A 21,478-nucleotide genomic window follows, 5' to 3' on the forward strand; every position below is an offset into this window, starting at 1 on the left:
CATGTGAAATTATTTTGGTCATTAACTTGTGTTTCCCTGTTCCAACAGGTATCCTTTGAATAGTGTTACAGTGTTTTTTCCCCCCTCTTTTCTGTCTTCTCAAACCCCAGCTGGTCGAGGCGGATGGCCACCCTTCCTGAGTCTGGTTCTACCAGAGGTTTCTTCCTGTTAAAAGAGAGTCGTTCCTTTCCACAGGCACGCTCAGGATGGGAGATTGGACTGAAGACAAGTTTCTGTGCAATCTGTTGGTTTCCTTTGCTAGGAAATTGATTTTGAATTGGCTCTATATGAATGAATTGGATTATTTTTAAATTAATTATGATTACAATGAATTGAACTCCAATTGGCTTGAATTGGACTATACTATTTAAGTGCCTTGAGATTACATTTTTTGTAATTTGGCGCTATATAAATAAAACTGAATTGAATTGAAATTCATCACCAAGATCATAAACCACTCTCTCCTGGCCGGCCATATCCCATCTGCGTTAAAAACTGCTGTCATCAGACCACTACTTGAAAAAACCCACCCTGGATACAGAGGTTTTCTCCAACTACAGACCCATTTCAAATCTTCCATTTCTGTCCAAAGTTCTGGAAATACAGTTGCTGCACAACTTCAGAATCACCTCAAACACAATAAACGTTTTGATAAGTTTCAGTCTGGTTTCCGCCCTGGCCATTGCAATGAAACAGCCTTGGTCAGGGTCACCAATGACGTCCTGATGGCAGCAGATACCGGTTCCCCATCTCTACTCATCCTCCTGGACCTAACAGCTGCTTTCGACACAGTTGACCATAACATCCTCCTTGACCATCTGAAATACACCATTGTATTTCAGATAATCTGACTCAGACTGCAGATGATCTCTTCGACTGTTTTGTCAGTAACAGGTGTGTAATGTGTCAGCTCTAGGTGTCCAGCTGGCTGCAGAGTAGTTATTTGTGTTGTGGAATTATTGCATTTTTAATGCCTTGAACTTTGTCATTAAAGAATATTGCAAACTCATTACACTTGGATGTAGAAATGAGTTCTAAAGGCAGTGAAACTGGAGGGTTTGTTAATTTGTTTACTGTAGCAAACAGGACACGAGAGTTGTTACTGCAGTTTTTGATGATTTCAGAAGAATAACTTTTCCTCGTTCTATGCAAAGTCTGGTTGAACACACATAGCTTTTCTTTGCAAGTCTCATAATGAACCTGGAGCTTTGACTTGCATCATTTCCGTTCGGCTCTCCGGCACTCCCTTTTCTGTACCCTGATCGACTCTTCTTTTCTCCATGGCGCCCTTTGCCTACTTTTAACCATTCTAACCTTGACAGGAGCAATGGTATCCAAAACATTTAAGAGACTTGATGTGTGAGAGTTCAACAGATCATCAACATTAGAACACAGGGTGTTCTCAAACCTAATCATTTCCATAAACTGTGTCCCTGTTCTGTCATTTATGAGTCTTCCCTGAACAACTGCAGACCCAGCTGCTGGTTTGGGTGTAACAGACAGGTCAGAAAACACAGAAATGATCAGATAAAGCAACATCAATGACATCCACATTTGAAATAACACCCTTTGAAATAAGCACATCTAGTGTGCCCTCTGCTGTGAGTGGGCTCAGTCACATGCTGAGTTAGAGCAAACATTTCAAGGACAGCAGTGAGCTCTTTAGCTTGCTTGTGATGGGCTACATCCACATGTACATTCAAGTCCCCTGTTATGACTAAACAGTCAAAAGCAGTGTACACAATTTAATGTAATTCAGTAAAATCATCAATAAAACAATTCTGTGGTGGTTTGTAAATGGTGATATAAAGTATGGAAGATTGTTTTATCTCCATTTTGAATGACACATACTTAAATGATGAAAAAAAAACAAATGACAACTTGTGGGTGGGTAAATTGACCTTGAACATGGCACCAACACCCCCACCCCTCTGGTTGTCTCGTGTTTCAGACACAAAATTGAAGTGAGGTGGACTAGACTCAGTCAGGACTGCATTTGCTGTGTTTTTGTCGAGCCATGTCTCAGTTAAAAACATAAAATCAAGATTGTGAGAGGACATAAAACTATTAATTAAGAATGATTTGTCTTAAAGATCTGACATTGAGTACTGCGTGTTTGAGATTAGCTAAAGTTTAACTGTACGCTATGTTCTTGCAAGGGATATGGTTAAGGTTTCTCTGATTGGACAGTCTGTATGTCCCTCTCTTCACTCCATCCCTGGACCTCGGGTTGAGATGGTGTTTACCAACCGCTAAATAACAGCTGTGGGCACCGATGGTGGGGGCCGAGCTGGAGGGGCTTTGGTCGGTGGAGTAGGCTGAGGAGGGAGAGGGGCTCGATGCTTCTTTGAGGAGAGAATTCTTGATCTTGCCATATTTGGCGTGAGAGGAACCATTTTAATCCCTGATTTCACCAAGCTTTCAAGGTGATCAGGAAGTCTCATGGGTGACGATGGAGAACAGAACGATAGTGAAACATCTCTGGTAGTCCAGGCAAAGTAGCATTTTACGACGGACTAATTGTAAAATAAGTTTTTTCAGCTTATATAATTTCTATGAGGTGTCCAGAACAACATACTAAAAGTCCTAAGAAATCCTAGTTGGGGAAATATGTTATATTCTCATGAATCTGAGATGTATGCCAATACGGCCAGGCAACAATACACCTCAATGGGGCCATTTTTGGAGCGTCTACATGCAGGTGGGTCCCAGGCCTGTGGTGGGGGCCGTGGTGGGGGCCGTGGTGGGGGCCGTGGTGAAGGCGATGGAGGAGCTGCTGAATCCTGTGTTTGGGATGCTGGAGGTGCTGCTGTGGCTGCTGTGGCTGAATCCTTTGCTGGGTCCTTGGGTGGCGAGGCAGGAGCTCTTCTCTCGCTCCTCTTCTCTCTCGGCGGCAGCACAGGACCCAGTCCTGGCCCAGGCCCATTCTGATGCCTCAGAGCGTGGAGGAGATGATCTGTCAGTCGTCTCACTCCACCTCTGTTCAGGTGTGGGCCTTTTCCTTAAAACAGATTATCTCTTTGCCAGAAAAGATTAAAGTTCTCAATGAAATGAGGTCCTCTGGACTCAAAGACTTTGGACAGCCATGTGTTCAATTGAAGCAGCCGGCTGAATTTGTTGATCCTCCTGTCGATGTTTGGGAGAGGTCCACTAATGAACGTTGGTATCGCCACTTTATCAAATAGATTATTAAAGTCTTTTTTTAAGATTTCAGACTGATTCTCTCTGATGTCCACTGCACCCACGTGCACAATCAGCTGTTTCACCCCTTGGTTTGTTGCCAGTACTTCAGATTGTAATTTTGTGATATCAGAGACAGTGGCACTTGGATAGCAGCTGCAATTAACTGTTCTGTTTATGTTTATATTAGATATGGCTCCGTCTCCAAACAGAAGAGTATCTTTGACCTTGGCACATGGCACAGTTATTCTGTCCATCTGCTGCTTTGTACTGTCTCTCTGTTTGTTACACTCAGTCACATTTGGCTCTGACAGTGGTAAAAATCTGTTTGTTAACTTTATTCCGGGTGATGTTAAATATCCTCCATTGACAATAACAGTTTGACGTTGCTTCGGCTTTACACCAAGTCCATTATAAGTGTCTTTACAGAGTCTTGGAAAAGACACAGTATCATTTAGCTTTAAGTAGCAGTTTTTTCACCCTTTCCTTTGGAAGTAAATGGGGACTTCTTACCACTAGATTCCACTGGGAGTGTTTCATGAAGTCCCATTTCAGTTTCTAAGGCAAAAATCCTTTCTTGTAGCACACAAATTTCTTGTTGATATATCCGACAGCTTTCACAGGGCATGTTGAAAGGATTGTACTCGCTGGCTCGTCAGATAAGTTGCAAAAAGAATAAAAAACATTAAAAAAAAGTCTTGGTTCACTTAAAAGAAAAAAAAATTATATCCAACACTTGTGGAAAGAAGTAAAATTATTTAAAGGTGAATAAAGCAATAAGCAGCAGGAGGAAGCAGAGACACGTTTACACTCTTCAGAAGCAGGAAGCAGACTGAAGAAGTAGACCTGCAGAGCAAAGCCATCTGTTTGAGAAAATATTATACAATAAGATCTTTAAGATATGATGGACCTTGGTCATTAAGTTACAGTAACAGTATGCAGTGGAAAGAAAACCTGTCCTGCTCTACAGTGTTAAAGGTGCAGTGTGTTTAGCTAACAGCAGGGGGAGCTACAGGGCAGAAGATTTGCCACTGGTGAATTCCAGCCTCTCCCCTCAGGTCGTAGGTTCCTAATGCCTGCCTGCAAAACCAAGAGGTATAGATGCAGTTTTATCCTCTCTGCTATTAAAACACTGAACAGAACATGAGTCCTACTTTTAGGGTTTAGCCGGGTTTTTATAGATATATTCATATATTTATTTGTCTATTGATTACTTTTTTCTATATCCTTGTTTGGAGCACTTGTCTGCTTGTCATGTTCTGTTTTTGTTGTCCTTGTTTTGCTTTGTTATTGTCCTTTGTCACTGTCATTAGTATTGTGTTGTTTGTGCAAGCTTTTATTGTTACTGATGTCAGTACTGTGTTGTCTGTCTGTGTAAGCTTTTGCTACTTTTACCTGCAACCAAATCTACCTTCGGGTATAAATAAAGTCACTTTACCTTACAGTCAGGGCATGTTTTTTTTTGGGAGGGTTAATTCTTTTTTTGTTTTCTAGCTTTGTTTAAAATAATAACAATCACAATTCTTCTTTTAGAAAAAAATAGAAGAAAATAAAATATGTATCGAAAAACCCGAAAGGAGGAAAAATCCACATCAATGTCGTTGGATCTTAAGGTCCACAGGTGTCCACTGCTCAGACTGTTCTCTATTTTATGACTCCCAAACATCTCTGGAACATCTCTCTACTGAGAACTATTTTACTCATATAGCTGACTCAAGTGTGGTCACAGTCAATTAAATCAAATAAGATTCATGAGATCATGTTGACACAATAATGTACCAAATATAGAGGTGACTTTACAAATTGGGTGTCCGGGCTCTCCCTTAGAGAAAGGGTGAGAAGCTCGGTTATCCGGGAGGGGCTCGGAGTAGAACCGTTGCTCCTCCGCATCAAGAGGAGTCAGATGAGGTGGCTCGGGCATCTGGTTAGGATGCCTCCTGGACGCCTCCCTGGTGAGGTGTTCCGGGCCCGTCCTACTGGGAGGAGGCCCCGGGGAAGACCCAGGACACGTTGGAGAGACTATGTCTCTCGGCTGGCCTGGGAACGCCTCGGGGTCCCCGGTCCCCCCAGAAGAGCTGGAGGAAGTGGCCGGGGACAGGGACGTCTGGGTTTCTCTGCTTAAGCTGCTGCCCCCGCAACCCGACCCCCGGAGAAGCGGTAAATGATGGATGGATGGATGGACTTTACAAATTGCTACAAACATGTTCATGTCAAACACAGTCTGTTCTACCCACTGCTAATAAACACTTTGATACCACACTCCCAAAAACTCACGTCTTTGTTAAAATCGGGGGCAATGTGGGGTTCAATGTCTTGCTGATGGTAATTTAAACACGTGAAGGCATATTGAGCCACCAGCCCCCTAACTTGGAGAGAACCACTCCACTACCTGAGCTACAGACTGCTCAGACAGCTACAGAGTACATGCAGCACTCTTACATTTGACTCTCTTAAGACATGATCTCAATGAGGCAATATTAATGGGCCTTTTGGTATGTTTAGCTTAACTGAGTTTGTGGATCAAATGTTAGCTGCAGGTTTTGAGCAGCAATATGGCTTCGAGGGCAGTCTGTCTTCTCGTCATAAAACTAATGGGATCATATGGCATTTTATGGCATTGTTTATTATTATCAAAATAGATCTCCAGTTTTGGAAGTGGTACACATGGCATGTTTGTAGCTTTGTTGATAAGTTCTCTTATATGGTAGGTCAACTTGTTTAATGGGTGTCCCATATAGGGTACAGAGGCTAAAGGTCATCTTCAGTGTTCACCTTGGTTTGAGTCCCTACCTGTGGACCTTTGCTGCATATTGTTCCCATCTCTTCCCACTTCCAACTTGAAAGAAATCTTCCAAGGAGAAAAGACAGTGAGGTAGGAGCCTAGAGTACAAATCTGAGTTAAAGCTGTGCTGAGAGAAATATGAATGACAGGACTCTTACTATCCATCAAATACAAACATTGCCTCAGAGTCAACAGTTGTTATTGGTGAAACAGTGCTGGTGATAAATACCAATGACAAGTAAACACAAAGTTCACCTGAGGCTTTTGGAAATGTCCGCTGTTTTGCTGATACTCCATGACATGCAATGAAGAACTATCCATCCATTCAACTCAGGGTTGTTGGGGGACTGGAGGCCATCCCAGCTGCCTCAGCCAAGAGAGGCTACAACCTGAACAGGTTGCCAGTCCATCAAAGGGCATCAATTAAGAATCACACAATGCAATTCAATGCACATATCATACACATGAATGAAATGTAAGTCACAGAATTACAAGAAGATCTGTAATTGATGGATACTGACATCAGCTTATCAAATGCATTTTCTTAATTGAAGCATAAAATCCTTTATTTTATCAATTTTTTTTTTTAACTTGCCCATACTATCAAATCAGTGTTATATACAGTATGTCTGGCAAGTAAATTGACTGCAGTTGTAAGATTGCTTGGTTTTTAGTAAGTACTGGGCACCTGCACAGAATGTAACTCGCTCTTGCCCTTGGCTCAAGCTTCCACAACCCCAAACAGGCTAAAACAGGTATAGAAAATGGAGGGGTGGATAGAAGTAACTTTCATTTTCCTTATAGTCAAGTGTGTGAGGAACAAAATGTGCACTTAGTCTTTCCATTCTTCCTCTTTTATCACGCTCTTATTTCTGGGGGCCCCTGGGGTCCATAAAAATCAATTAGCAGTGTCTAACAAGAACACAGAGCTAAATGCTTTTCTCCATGCTGGCTGAATCCTGTTTTCTTTGCTCTCTGACAGGTGGCATTCATCCCATCAGTACACAGCTTGTCTCAGAGCCCCACTGCACTACAACACAAGACAAGGTTGGGGCCCACAAATAATGAGGCAGTGTTGTGGGGGAGGGTGGGGGATTGTGCAGTAATACAGGGTCATATATTCATGAGCTAATGGAACCTATACAATACCCACCACTCCCCAAACCTTCCACCAGATCATCAACTTTGCTTTTGTGTGGCTGCTGTCGTTAGTTTTAAAAGACTGCTCATTGTTGCTTATTCAAATGGTGGTTACATTAATGAAAATTAAGCAATGCCATCTCACATACACACAGTACACAAGAGTTCAAAAGTACTGGAAAAAATGTAACGTCAAGTTTTTGTAAATTTCTGCAATGTAAATAAAATTGAATAACTACTGAATCAACAGGATTTTCCAAACTTTTAGAATTTACATTATAATGTATAATTGTCCAGTTACTGATGAAGACTTAAAATCAACTGCTATCATTGGATCAGTTAAGGTTCAAATATATTTGTAAAGCCCCTTTCTTATAAGTGGATGCTTTACAAGTGACAGACAAGCTGATTTCTTGCAAGCAGACTCAGTTGAAGTCCTCAAAAACTAAATTTTAGGTTATTTTTGGTCTCAGATTTATTGAACCTATATCTAAAATGTCAGCTTGCTCCTATAAAGTTTTCAGAAAGTTCACCACCCTGGACAACTAGAATGACATATTATCCTCTTAATTCAGCCCATATAACACTGGTATGTTTCACTTCTGTTTGGTTGGCTTTATGGGAAAATCCATCTAAGCCCAATTAGCCGATCTATTGTGTAATCCAAAAAAGAAGTGAGCTTTTACTTCTGCAGCTTTATTAACAAATAATGCTTTCAACCAGTATTATTGTTAGCTGACTCGTCTGGAGAAGTGAATTATGTGACATGGTGAAATGGGGATTTCAGACACAAACTTGACTCTAATGTTCTACCTCCTGAGTCTAATTGTGAGTGCTCACAGAGGATGGGTCACTGGGGGTATTTGGGATAAACAATAACATTGCTCTTGACTTAAAAATGGCCAGCAACAGACAGTGCTCTGGCTCTTTGGCCTCTCCTGCACCTCCCCAGGTGAACACGCTCTGCAAGGTTTTTATTCTCTTCAGTTATAACAGACATTTCACCGGTATCAAATCCACATCTCCTGTCTCATTCCGATTCATAGCCGCTCCAGTCAACCATTGTTCCCACTTGGACTCCAAGCGTCATGAATAGCTTATAAAAATCCCATTGCTCCACGCTGAATCTTAGAAGAAGAAAAGGTAGTGATGGCCTCCATAAAGCTCTCAACGTGGAAACCATCTGTTCACTCGGACCCCGCTTCCAATGTGAAAAGGATAATTGAGTGTTTTAGAGAGTGGAGAATAGATCCCTCTGTTGCTGGTTTGTATTCTTTAGAAAGAGCCAGGGGTTTCACACCACATCTGCCCCTCAGCTCCATGCAGCTCCATTCACCGTGCCATCAATTACCACACTCAATTAACCCCTCATAATCCTTTTATCAACACTAAAGGACTTGATCGAACACCACGCCTGCCATGGAGAAGTGGAAACAAATGAGACTTTAGTGACTGTTGTCTTTGGGAAGAGGGAGGGGAAACAGTACAGAGTAATGGCAGCAAGGGTTCCTCAACACTTCATATGAAGAATTGATGGTTGAAAAGCTGAGTGCTGCTGCAGCTGGCATTGAGCACAAACTCTCTGCTCTGTTTGTTGGGCATTGTTGTAGAGATTACGAGCTGCCTTTTCACTGGAGTGTTACGATTAATGAAAGGAGGGTTGAATGAACAGGCAGTCAGAAAGGCACATGCAGGCTGGAGGTCTGCATGAACAGGAGCTGTGAAAACAGACTGAATGCAAGCTGTATCCCTGTTGATGAAAAATAGTTACACAGGAACATAGAAACAAGTATCTGGTCCTGACAAACTGCTTCTAATGAAATGTTTCACTGAAGGACAAAATATTTCAGATTTTGCACTTCTTTAGGTATAAAATTTTTCATTTTCTTTTTTTTAATAAAACTCAGCAGATGGGATACTCTATTCCCTTTACTAACTCATGTTTGTATGAGTCACTCACTAAAATGAAGGGGGTTTTTGAGTCACTCGAGTATGGTGGCCCTGAAGTGCAAATCACAACGACAACAACATTAACCAAACCAAAAAAGGTAGCTACCCTTGGGCGAAATTAATTGTCGCTAATATTAAAAAATATTTGGATGCGAATATCCAGTCTTACATGCTGCTTTATCTCTCAAGGTTAATAAAAAGGTTTTTTTTTCATTATTATTTCTATTTTGAATATTGTCCTGTCTATTCTGTGTAGCACAGCCGGGGAATATTTCTGGAAAAAAGCTCACCTGACTTTGGATCAAATAGTCCAAATAGTACGTAATAACAGTCAGTGACACCTACTGACCACTATTTTCACGACAACAGGACCCTCACTGGCAGCAACAAGCACTTAGCAGTGTTTCATCATTGAGCTGTTTTAACAGCATTTCAGTTCATGAAAGTTTTTTGGCTGTGCATAGAAGCTTTATTGTGTTGTTACGCTGACCATATTTATGACGTGATTACAGTTATGTTTTTTTTATAGGGCTGGGCTATTTAACTCGTTATTTTTGCATTTAATTAAAAATAAATAAAAAAAATAAAAATTTTAAATAAAAATTTTGGCAGAGAGAGGGGAAACGACACGGAGCACAGGGCCGTCCGATGCGGAACTCGAACTGGGGCCAGCTGCAGCGAGGACTATAGCCTCTTGTACATGGGGCGCCTGCTCAACCCATTACGCCACGGACCACCCTTGTTTTATTATTATTTTATCATTGTAAAAGTCTGTTGCTCACAGGGGAAATCATGTGATTAATTAGATTAAAAATTTTAATCGTTCAATTCAATTAAATTCATTTTTATTTATATAGCTCCAAATACAACAAATGTCATCTCAAGGTACTTAGATAATAAAGTCCAATTCAAGCGAATTGGAATTCAATTAATTGTAATCATAATTATTCATAAAATAATCCAATTTGTTCATATAGAGCCAATTCAAAAACGATTTCCTTGCAAAGGAAACCAACAGATTGCACTGAAACTTTGTTTTCGGTCCAATCTCCCGGCCTGAGCGTGCCTGAGGCGACTGTGGAGAGAAACGACTCCCTTTTAACAGGATAAAACCTCTGGCAGAACCAGACTCAGGAAGGGTGGCCATCCGCCTCGACCAGCTGGGGTTTGAGAAGACAAAAAAGAGGGGAAAAAACACTGTAACACCAGTCAAAGGATACCTGTTGGAACAGGGAAACACGAGTTAATGACCAAAATAACGTCACATGTGTCATTTGAGAAATTGAACAGGGGAAAAAGAGAGTAAAGTGAGGAAAGGTGTGACAGATGAGCTCCCCCAGCAGTCTAGGCCTATAGCAGCTTAACTATGGGATGTTTCAGGGTCACGTGAGCTTCCCGGACATTTACTGGCAGCTTATTCCACAAGAGAGGGGCCTGATAACTGAAGGCTCTGCCTCCCATTCTACTTTTAGAAACTCGGGGAACCTCAAGTAAACCTGCAGTTTGGGAACGAAGTGCTCTGTTAGGAAAATATCTTACAATGAGATCTTTAAGATATGATGGAGCTCGGTCATTAAGAGCTTTATATGTGAGGAGAAGAATCTTAAATTCTATTCTGAATTTAACAGGGAGCCAATGAAGAGAAGCTAAAACTGGAGAAATATGATCTCTCCTGTTAGTTCTCATCAGACCTCTGGCTGCAGCATTTTGGATCAACTGAAGGCTTTTCAGAGAATATTTGGGACAGCTCAATAATAAAGAATTACAGTAGTCCAATCTTGAAGTAACAAATGCATGGACTAGTTTTTCTGCATCACTCTGAGACAAGATGTTCCTGATTTTAACAATATTACGAAGATGAAAGAAGGCAGTCCTAGAAACCTGTTTTATATGCGAGTCAAATGATAAATTCTGGTCAAAAATAACTCCAAGATTCCTCACTGTAGAACTAGAAGCCAAGGAAATACCATCTAAAGTAACTATATAGCTAGACAATTTCTCCCTGAAGCGCTCAGGTCCAAAGATAATGACTTCAGTTTTGTCTGAATTTAGAAGCAGACAGTTCTGAGTCATCCAGGTCTTTATGTCTTTAAGACATGCTTGTAGTCTGACCAACCTATTGGGTTCATCTGGTTTTATAGATAAGTACAACTGGGTATCATCAGCATAGCAATGGAAATCTATGCCATGCTGTCTAATAATGTTACCTAATGGAAGCATGTATAAAGTGAAAAGAATCGGTCCAAGCACAGAACCCTGAGGAACTCCATGACTTACTCTGGTGTTTGAGGAAGTCGTTGCCCAGCCCTAGTTTTTTAGTTAAATTTAATTGAGAATTATTTTTTAAAAACTAGTCTTACTGAAGGTTGCATTCAAAAGGAGAAGTATTACATGTGAAACCGGCTCAGGAGTCCACATAGTCCTACAACATGAAGCTTAGGCTTAGGAGGAAGAGCTATTATCTACCAATCACAAGTTTGGTAGTTTCATGTCTGGCTTCTTAGGTCCCTATGTGGAAGTGTCCTTGGGCAAGACACTGAGCCTGACGTATTCATCAGTGTGAAAAAAAGGAACAATTCTGTTTCAATCAAAAGTTACAAATGAAAAAAACTTCAAAATGCAAAGAAATGCAGGTGTGCAAAATCATTTCAGGGGTTGGAGAGAAAGATAGAAGGCAGAGTTTCTGTCTGTCTGTTGTTATCCATTATGTGCTGTGGTTGAGAGGTCTAATCCAGTTTTAGCTTCTCTTCATTGGCTCCCTGTTAAATTCAGAATAGAATTTAAGATTCTTCTCCTTACATATAAAGCTCTTAATGACCGAGCTCCATCATATCTTAAAGATCTCATTGTAAGATATTTTCCTAACAGAGCACTTCGTTCCCAAACTGCAGATTTACTTGAGGTTCCCAGAGTTTCTAAAAGTAGAATGGGAGGCAGAGCCTTCAGTTATCAGGCCCCTCTATTGTGGAATAAGCTGCCAGTAAATGTCCGGGAAGCAGACACCCTTTCCACTTTTAAGACCAGGCTTAAAACTTTCCTTTTTGATAAAGCTTATAGTTAGGGATGGCTCAGGTGATCCTGAAACATCCCATAGTTAAGCTGCTATAGGCCTAGACTGCTGGGGGGCCTCATCTGACACACCTTTCCTCACTTTACTCTCTTTATGTATATGTGATATTATTATGGTCATTAACTCGTGTTTCACTGTTCCAACAGATATCCTCTGAATGGTGTTACAGTGCCGCCGTCGCGGTGGCCCCCTGCCCCCCCCCCCCTTTCTGTCTTCTCAAACCCCAGCTGGTCGAGGCGGATGGCCACCCTTCCCGAGTCTGGTTCTGCCAGAGGTTTCTTCCTGTTAAAAGGGAGTCGTTTCTCTCCACAGTCGCCTCAGGCACGCTCAGGCCGGGATATTGGACCGAAAAACAAAAGTTTTCAGTGCAATCTGTTGGTTTTCTTAGCTAGGAAATTGTTTTTGAATTGGCTCTATATCAACGAATTGGATTATTTTTAATGAATTATGATTATTATTAATTAATTGAATTCCAATTGGCTTGAATTGGACTTACTATCTAAGTGCCTTGAGATGACATTTGTTGTATTTGGCGCTATATAAATAAAAATGAATTGAATTGAATTAATCGCTTGTGTATAAAAACTTTTATCGTTTCTAAGCTGCAGAGGTGTCTCTCTGACCTCAGCCGCCTGAATAGTTTGTGTGCAGGATAGCTGGAGTCTCTTGTGATTCTGAGGGGCCAGGTTCTGCACCTTTAAGCATATATATCCAGCAAGTTCTAATAGAGGAGATCTGATGGTGTGTGATCAAGAGATAGATTACAGTTTACAAAGAAAGATCCAAAGCTGAAGTTTATTTCAAACTTAGAAATATCCTGCAGGGCTGGTAGAGGAGAACTGATGGTATGTTCAGTGCACCACCCTCTGCAGATCTCTCTGCTACTGTACAGTGCAGTTTCCAAACCACGCTGTGATGTTTCAGGATATTCTTGATGATTCCTGTGTAAAATAATTTCTGGATGATGGTGGAGATCCTGAACCTTTTTAACCTCCTCAGATGGTAGAGGCATTGTCTGGCTCAGGCAGTGAGAATAGGCGTATTCCCACTGTAGGAACCTTTGACAGTTCCTATAACCTTTTCAGGAACAGGGCCTTTTTTTCCCGCATTCGGACATACAGGAACTCGGGACCATCGCCCTCAGTTCCTATAACCATTTTAGTTCCTTCTCCGAGGCTGGGTCTTTTCTGGGTTCTATAGGAACACATATGACGTAGGAGTTTGATGGTTGGTAGCTACGCCCCATGTCAGATTTCCCCTTCTTCATGTTCCTGATGTGCTCAACGCAAACAGTAGAATAACGGCTGAAATGTTTACTCATACGACACGGACACAACCGGCGCATGTTTAATAAGTTAAACTTACACGTTGTCTCCTTTGTCTGCGGTGCGTTGCTCTACTTCCTTCCTTCATGAAACGAAGAAGTATCGCCTGCGCTCACTGACTCTCTCTGTGTGCTCTTCCAGCCTCGATGTTAGATGCCCGATGTGATCGTCCATGATTAATAATACCATCATGCAGACCATGAACACAGTGGCCTCGCCGTTCCCCATATTAGCTTCTTGGTGGTGGTTTTTTATTCTCTCCTTACTTTTCGCAGGTTTTATTTCGTTGTTGAATGTGGCGCTAAAGTAACACGTCACTGTTACAGATGGTTGCGTCGCATCAGTCCCTATTAAGGTCCCGACTCATGTGCGAATGCAAAATGAAACAGTTCCCCTGGGGAAGGGCAGTCATTAGAAAGAAATTCGAGGTGGACCGTTCTTAGAACGGCATTCTTAGAACTGCTCTGTCTGAATGTGTGCTCCAGGTGAGGTCCTCAGTGATGTGGACACCAAGGTACTTGAAGCCACTGACTCCCTTTACTGGGGTTCCATTGATCTGGAGTGAGGTGTGATCTCCCTGGTTTTGTTAATGTTCAAGGAGAGGAGATTTTCCTCACAACACTTTCTCCCCCACTACTCTGAGACCACTGCACCGCTGCACGCCCTTCTCAAGCAGGACATGCCCTGGGCTTGGACCGCCGCATGCCGTGCTGCTGTCCGCCGCCTCAAGACCCAGCTCACCTCTCCACCGGTGCTTGCCCACTTTGACCTGCTGAGTCCTACATTCGTGACTTGTGACGCATCCAACACAGCAGTCGGCGCCATCCTGTCCCAACTCCAGCAAGGGACAGAGCGGCCAGTGGTGTTTGCTTCGAGATCTCTCACTCCGGCTCAGCGCAAGTACTCGGTGGGAGAAAGGGAAGCGCTGGCCTGAGTCTGGGCCTGTGAACGTTGGCACATGTAACTATACGGACGGGACTTCATCCTGCGGACCGACCACCAGGCCCCTCTCCGCCCTGCTGGCCATAACTGGATCTGGCCACAAGCCACTGCGCCTTTATCGGTGGTCTGAGAGGCTGCAGGCTTACAACTTCACCACACAGTTTACGCCAGGCAGAGAGAACATCACGGCAGATCTGCTCTCCAGAGCCACGCCCGTTTCTGTGCCTGACACTGTCCAGGACCCCTCAGAGCCAGAACTTATTCTCATGCTGCACACACCCCTTCAGGCAGCCGTTTGTCTGCAGGAGCTCCAGGCTGCTTCCGAACAGGATCCTGTGTTCGCCCAGCTCCACACGTTTATCCAAAAGACCAGGGGCCTCATGTACAAAGACTTGTGTGGATTTCCTACTGAAACATGGCGTACGCTCAAACATCGAGCGCACATGTCGGAGCACCCGACTCCTCCCTGTCCACACCCCTACTTAAATATGCAAATCATATTTAAATGAGCCCTGCACCTGCGATTCCCCTCTGTGTACGATCAGAAAATAAAGACAAAAGAATGAATACGACGGGAAAAAAAAGAAGAACATCGCGGAAAGCGAGATGTTGGTGCTACTTTCTGAAGTGGAGGCCCGCAAAAATGTGTTCTTTGGCACACTGTCCTTCGGCATAAGCAGCAAACGCAAGAGGAGTGGGTGAGAGAGCCTGTGCGAGGCTGTTAATGTTGTGGGGTCAGAGAAGCGCATACAAGCAGAGGTGAAGAAGAAGTGGCCCGACATTAAGGTGGATGTGAAGCGGAGACTGGCTGCCCACCGCCGCAGTGTTGCCAAAACAGACGGTTGGGGGGGTGACCGACTCTGTTTGAACAAAGAGTCGGCGCAACTATGGGTGACACTGCTCTCTCTGGGGTGGTGGGAGCACATGTGGGGGACTCTGATTACCCCCAAGGTAAATACCTTTGTATTTATGTAACTCACAACAACGTGTTCATACAATAACGTGAAGAAGTGCGCCAGGGAAAAGGTGAGGCTGATTAAGACATTTCACACTTTACGCACAGGGTTATTAACATTTACCCACAGAGACAATCAGGGGCTTGTTAGAAAGATCTTAAGCTGAAGTTTAACCAGCAAAAAACAGCAAGAAACTAACTGATGCTTTGAAGACGGGATAGAAATTGGGGGCGCACATACTCAATGCACATCACGGGGAATAATATTAGGACAATTATACAAATAAAGTTACTCACCAAAAAGCCAACCATCACGCACAGTGCCACCTTGTAGTCTGCTCCCAACAGTGCTGTTACTCAGAATGTATGAATCGTGCGTTGAACCAGGGCACCTCGCCCCAATGTCGGTTAATTGCATTTACGCATCACATATGATCTGTACATCGATCGAATGAAAATGTTTCCTGTCAACATGCAAATTCATCATGTCATTGCGCTTTTATAGCAATGTGTGTGCAGTCGATAGCTCTGATTACAAAACCGGCTCTCGCTTCAAATTGAGCTTTAATGTTGGCCTGTTTAACTTCATTGTAGGACTTTTAGATACGTGGCTGAGATGCGGATAATTCCGTCCCACACAGCTGGCATGGCTCGGCTCATAGTCGACTGGTACAATCCCAATCGGTTGGACAGCTCCCTCTGGAATGCCCCGGTTGGAACCCCAGTGTGCACATCACCTGTGAGCACAGGCAGCACATGGCTCCTCGCTGTGATGCGCTCCAACGCCGGCCGCTGCTCTACGCACAGTTCCAGGAGGATTTCCCTCAAAACGGCTAACGAGTCAGTCACCATCATGTGCCAGCAAATCCTCTCTGTCTAGTGAAAACACGCTCTCTTCGAATTGCACTGTTTGCAAAGTCTTCTAATACCGCTAAACCAGCCATTGTTTTTAATGGTATGCATCGCACCATTAATGCTTTTATATCCACTCGTGTAACTGCAGACACATGGGTGTGTTCATTGTTTATCAGTATTAATTGTTCATCTATCTCAAATGTGCACATCACTGTCTGAGGACTAATTGTTTTCACATTTATTTATTATAACAGTTTCCCAACATCACCTTAGGTGTCGCCAAAGAATCAACAGCTGTAGACAAGTGCGTACACCTGCCCTGAAGTTGGCATGAGTTACCGCACATTTCAACGGTCATTTCACTCTTGATACATCTGATCAAGGGTGAGCTCTCTTGCTGGAATGATGTCTGCGACGCACGGGGATTGTGTACGGTGGTTCCAGGCGCCTTACGTGCATGCGTCGTAACCATGATGCATGAAGGTCACCTGGGCATTATGAAGGTTAAGCAGCGCAGCAGGGGCTCGGTCTGGTGACCGGGCATCGACAGAGACATGGAGGTGATGGTGAAAGACTGTACAGCCTGCCTCACCAGCGGTAAGACTAGTCTGCCCCCACCTCCGCCTTTACAGCTCCTGCCGTGGCCACAAACACATGCACCCACAACTGAATATCTGCGGTGAGCTCCATGCCGTCCCCCAGGACCAACGCTTTCTGCTGGTCGCCTACAATCTCCACTCCAAATGGCCTGAGGTCCTTCCCGCCGGTTCCGTCACCATCAAGGTGGTCACTGATTTCCTCTCCTCCCTGTTTGCACGCTGGGGTGTTCCAGATAACATCACCACCAATAACGAGCCCCAGTTCATCTCAGCCGACATCGCTTCCTTCACGGAGGGGAGAGGAATCAAGCACATAAGAACAGCCATCTACCACCTGCAGGCTGCATAAAAAGGTTCAACCAGACACTCAAGAATGGGCTCAGAGCACATCTTTGATGAAAGAGCAACAGGAGACATGGCAATGAGAAATTCCACAGCTGATGCTGTACTGGAGGTGAGGTCCTACCTTCAGGAGCCCCTCATCCAGAGAGCTGAAGACCCACTGAAATGGTGGGAGGCCAAGGCTTCATGCTACCCACGCCTGGTTAAGGTGTGCGACATCGATCCCCTCAGAGAGAGTCTTCTCAAAAACAGGACAAATAAAAACAGAGAGGAGAAATCAGATCAATCCATCCAAGCTGAGGCATCTGGCTTTCCTGAATACCAATCTACAATATAGACTTTTATGCAAAGTGTCATAATGTCATGTTAAGACATTGGCCTTTGTTTATTTGATTTTTACGTTTGAATTGTTTGATTGTTGTGGTTGTGTTCAGTTGTTCAAAGGTTTTAAAGGTTTGATACATAAAAATAAAGCTTTTATGAAAACACTGAATGAAAAATTGATTACCAATACACTAACTATTCATAAATTCTAAATTAGGCTAAAATACCATGCTCAGGGTGATACTAAATGAAGAGCCATTTGGGAGCCGTAAGAGCCGGCTCTTCTAAGAGAGCCGAGCCAAAGGAGACGAATCTTTGAGAAGAGCCGGATTGCCCATTACTAGCAACTAGTGTTGTGATAACCAGGAACACAAGAAAATGGCTGCCTGAAGGAACCGTCACTAGATTTAGCTCACTTGGGAAGTGCCTGACCAAATTCACTCAAGCGCAGTGGTGTAAAGTAGCTAACATTTGATAACTTTAGCTACTAGTTACTTTGTAGATATATCATGAAACATATTAACCACTACAGCCCTATATACACACTTCAGCCATTTGAAAATAGCCGATATACAAGCTCACTGCTCAAGAGGCATGGTGACCAGTTCCAGCCCATGCCCACTTTGCCTATATAAAACTCTTACTGAACCCAGATGTGGTTGACCAGTTGTAACCCATGCCCACTGAGCCCACACATAACCCATATGGCACCTATATATGGTTGACCAGTTGTAACCCATGCCCACTTAGCCCATACCTAACCCTAATGGGACCCAGCCATGGTTGCCCAATTCTAACCCATGCCCACTCAGGCCATATGGAACCTATATGGAATCCAGAACAATTGGCCACTTCTAGCCCATGCCCACTTAGTACCCAGACATGTTGTCTGGGAGAAGACCATCATGATGAGGCAACAACTGATTGCACGGCATTAGTTGCAGTCAACGAGCGCCTGGCCATGGCAAGACGTTTTTTTTTAAGCCATTTTCATATCAAACCATTTCTTCTTTATTTTTGGTGACATAACGTACTACAGGCGACACAAGATTAACAGCACTTGTATTTGCTTCCCATTTCTTCGCTTTAGTAGGTCCCGTAATTCCACTGCTGACACTGCTAAAAATGACAGATTTTCCTTTTTGGATCTCTGAAAGCAGAACTTCAATCTCAGAGCCCGTTAAGTTGTTATTTTTGCGCCTTGATGCCATTCTCATGACTCAACACTTCCTGGCACAGGAGAGAGGAAGCACAGCTTTATATGGTATTATTTTGGGCGTGGAGTATGCAAATTTACTATCCTCATGCACTCAAATATGCACGGATGGCATTAATCATTTACACAGGTCGTTTTCACACTTTTCTGAAGTTAAGAGCGTTTGTTGAATCTGACGTGGCGAGTTCGTATGAGACCTTTATACGAAAAAAGTGAGAGAAATTTAGAATGAGAATACGAAAATGTTCTTGCATGAGGCCCATTGTGTTGAAACAACAGGGTCTAATCAGTTTGAGGGTTCTTCAGCTCCGCTACATCAAAGAAAACTTCTTGCCAGCAGCAATAGCTGTTTCTTATGAAAGCTTGTAGTGATTGCTTGAAAAAAATTATAATAATTACTGCATGTCATGTCATGTGTTAGTTTTGTTATGTTTTATGTTCCTGGGTAGTCTTTAGTTTTTGCCATGTTTTCCTCAGTTTCTTCTGCCCTGCCATCAGTATCGCACCTGTGTTTCTCCCCTTAGCTGCATTCAATCACTCCTCAGTCTCATTGCCAGATCCTCACCGTCACTGATGTCATCTTACAGCATTTCATGTCAAGTCAGGTTTGTCCATGTGTTTTTTCATAGTCATAGTTGGCTTTTGTTTTGTCACTTTTTTCATAGTTAAGTTTTTTTAGGCGAATTCCGGCTTTGCTTTCCGCCTTTTGTTTGGATTGTTTAAAGTAAATCAAGTATATTCATTTGGAATATCTGCATTCGGGTCCTTCCTTCACCACCACGCCACTCACCGTTCTGACACTGCAACTGTATCATTTGCTTTTGGGATAAATAAAGTATATTTCATATATACCATAGTGGTTTATTCAGGCCTGCATGGTACTGTTATGAAGTAGTGGAAACGAGGAGATCTATTAAAGTTAACCTCAGATAAAAGGTGAAGCTTTTCAGGTGAAAGCAGGAAGAAACACTAATTTCCCTCTTTACAAACAGACATTATGCATCCTGGCTAGAAAAATAATTTGCCAAATCTGTAAACTTCCTTCATTCAATTAAAACTGTTTGGACAGCAGCAAGATAAAAGTCTTACGAATAATCCTAAAGGCAGACAGTCACAAGGTTCATTAGCTGTTCACTGGAGAAATATTTCAGATATGTTTGGTATTTGCCTTGAAGTTATGGGTGTTTTATTTGCCTATTAGTTAACTTGGTTTCACAGAAACACATTAATTGTGCATGACTTACCACAGCATTACATAGTTGGGTTAAAAGGTTGTGCTGATATCACATAAAGTGTAAGCTTCTCCCCCATTGACTTCAGTACATTGAAACAACACACCTGCTTCATTACAACAAAAAGTGTATTCAGTTATTTTGAAATTGAACAGAAATTAGGTTTTATAGTTGTTCTGAATGAGGTCAGGTTGCCCAAACAAGATCTGACCTTTGTTTGTTATTACCTAAACCTAACTACAATGGAGCAATGGAATGAAGTTCAAATAAGTCTTCACATCTATATGACCTTACAAGTTGTTTATACATACATAGTGTTCTTATACTTAGGGTTGTCATGGGTGTATAAGAAAATTTTGTTTTGGAGAACAATAAATATCCCCTCAACAGCATCCTGGGAGGACTGAAAGGTTCAGGAGGTCCTTTGTCCCCACAGCCATATGGCTTTTTAACAGTGACTGCTGAGATGTTTTTCTCAAATGTTTTTATTATACCATACCATACCAACTTTATTCATAAAGCACTTTATACACCCACAGGACCAAAGTGCTATACACTATCATAAAATACAATATAATCATAAAATAGAAGGGTCAAGTATTAAAGCAGTACTAAAGTAATTAAAATGTAACACAATAAAACGAAGTCAAACATCTCAGATTGTGCCAAAAGCCAAAGAAAAAAGATGGGTCTTAAGAAGGGATTTAAAAACAACAAGTGAAGAGGCCTGTCTTGTGTCCAAAGGAAGGTCATTCAATTGCTTGGGAGCTGCCACAGAAAAAGCACGGTCCCCTCTGAGCTTGCGCTTTGTCTTCGGGACCCTCAGAAACAACTGGTCAGCTGACCTGAGGGAACGGGAGGGTGTGTAAGAATGTAGCAGCTCAGACAGGTAGGGAGGGGCAAGGCCATTAAGAGCTTTAAAAGCAAATAAAAGGGTTTTAAAATGAATCCTAAAATATACTGGCAACCAGTGTAAAGAAGCTAAAACAGGGGAAATATGGTCAAATTTTTGTGTACCTGTTAAAAGTCGTGCAGCAGCATTTTGAACCCTCTGAAGCTGGGAAATGCATGAATCACTGACACCTATATACAGTGCATTACAGTAGTCCAGCCGTGAGGTCACAAATGCATGGATTGCTGTTTCAAAGTGCTGTCTAGGAAGAATGGGTTTTACTTTGGCTAGCTGCCTTAAGTGAAAAAAGCTGGATTTTACAACAGCTCTAATGTGAGCTTCCAGCTTAAGACCATCATCCATCTTGACCCCTAAATTTGTAACAACCGGCTTGACATACTGAGCCAAGGAGCAAGCATCAGACAGAGAGTCTTCATTGGAACTGCCAAAAATTACTACCTCTGTCTTATCTTCATTAAGTTTCAAGAAATTTAGAGCCATCCAGGCCTTCAAATCTTCCAGACATAAGAACACAGACCGAAGAGAGGTGGAGTCTGCTTTCTTTAATGGTATGTAAATCTGTGTGCCATCCGCATAACAATGAAAAGCAATGCCATATTTCCTAAAAACAGAACCAAGAGGAAGGAGGTACAACAAGAAGAGAAGAGGGCCTA

Source organism: Odontesthes bonariensis, chromosome 4 (genome assembly GCF_027942865.1).
Source record: "Odontesthes bonariensis isolate fOdoBon6 chromosome 4, fOdoBon6.hap1, whole genome shotgun sequence".
Taxonomy (NCBI): domain Eukaryota; kingdom Metazoa; phylum Chordata; class Actinopteri; order Atheriniformes; family Atherinopsidae; genus Odontesthes; species Odontesthes bonariensis.